This window comes from Myotis brandtii, unplaced genomic scaffold (assembly GCF_000412655.1).
Source record: "Myotis brandtii unplaced genomic scaffold, ASM41265v1 scaffold638, whole genome shotgun sequence".
NCBI classification, from domain to species: Eukaryota; Metazoa; Chordata; class Mammalia; order Chiroptera; family Vespertilionidae; genus Myotis; species Myotis brandtii.
Window position 1 is genome coordinate 485,026 of NW_005370445.1, and position 1,713 is coordinate 486,738.

A 1,713-nucleotide genomic window follows, 5' to 3' on the forward strand; every position below is an offset into this window, starting at 1 on the left:
CTGCTGCTCATCGCTGCTGGACATCCCCACACACAGGCGGCTGAGGAGGGGGCACCAGCCACAGAGGAACTCACTAAAGGGGAAGGTAGACGGACGAGGGTCTCAAACAGCAAGAATGACAATAGCTTTGGCTATTTGAGCTCCTTTGCCCTCCAAATACTTTTACATTCAGCTTATTGATAACAAAAAACATCCTGCTGAAATTTTTATTGGGATTGCCTTGAATCTACAGATCACTGTGAAAGTAACTGACATCACAATATCTCTACCTGTGAACATGGTCTAATTTTCCATTTATTCATGTCTTCTTCAGTTCATTTCATCAGTGTTTTGATAGTTTTCAATATGTTAGATTTAAACTGGTTTTCATTTTTTATTTTGTTGTAAGTCCTACTTTTAAACAAAAAGTTTGAAATCCAATTGTTTATTAATATTATATGGAGGTGGGCAAAAGTATATTAAATTACCAGCCATCATTAGCTAAAATATAAATCATAGGTAAGGATACAAAATAATAACAATAATAATGAGGCAAAGAATACAAATCAATATTACAATTATTAAAAAACAAACAATAACATATGAATAAGCTCTGTTTTGTTCACTCATAACTGTAAATCTACTTTTGCCCAACTCTGTATAGAACCACAATAAATTTTTACTATTTTAAGTTTGCATTATTCAACCTTGTCAAACTCTTATATTTCCAGGAAACCTTTTGCAGATTCCTGGGGGTGTCTTGTGGACAATCATGTCCTCTGTGAATAGAGACCACTTCATTTCTGCATTTCCAATATGCCTGGCTTTTACTTTTTTCTCTTGTCTTGTGCTGGCTCAGACCCTCAGTATGAGGCTGAATAGTGTGGTGGAAGGGGACATCTGTGTCTTGTTCCTAGTCTCAGGGAAAAGTGTTGTCTTTACAATGGAGTGTGGTGTTGGCTGTGAGAGTTTCATAGATGCCTTATATCAAGTTAAGGATTTTTTGTGAGCCGCAGTTTGCCGACCACTGCCCTAACTCATTCTCTGAGGCCAGTATTACTCTGATACCAGAGCCAGACAAAGACACTACAAGAAAAGAAAGCTACAGGTCAACATTCCTTATGAACATTGATGTAAAATCCCACAACTATTACTAACAAATCAAATTCAGCAGCAAATTAAGAGATATAAACCTTGGCCAAGAGAGATCTATTGCTGAAATGCAAGGATGGTTCTACATATGATAGTTGATCAGTGTAATATACAACATTGATAGAATGAGGAGGAAAATATATGACTGTCTCAACTGATGCAAAAAAACCCTCCACATTTGACAAAATTCAACACACTTTCATGATAAAAATACTCAACAAACTAGAAATGGAAGAAAACAGCATATATATAAGTATATATGAATATATAGATGAATATGTATGAATAACCTACAGCAAACATCACACTCAATTTTGAAAGACTGAAAGCTCTTCCTCTAAGATCAGAAACAAGATAAGGATGCCCACTTGTGCCACCTCCATTCTCCATAGGACTGGAAACTCCGGGAAAGCAGATAGACAGTGAAAGGAATAAACGGCATCTAAATCAGAAAAAAGCAAAATAATCTGTGTTCACAGATGCTATCATATTAAATGTAGAAAATCCTAAAAATTCTTGGGAATGGCTCATTCTTTAGAGTTTGCTATCAGCTTTGTCAGGTAGGACTGAACCACTGGGGCT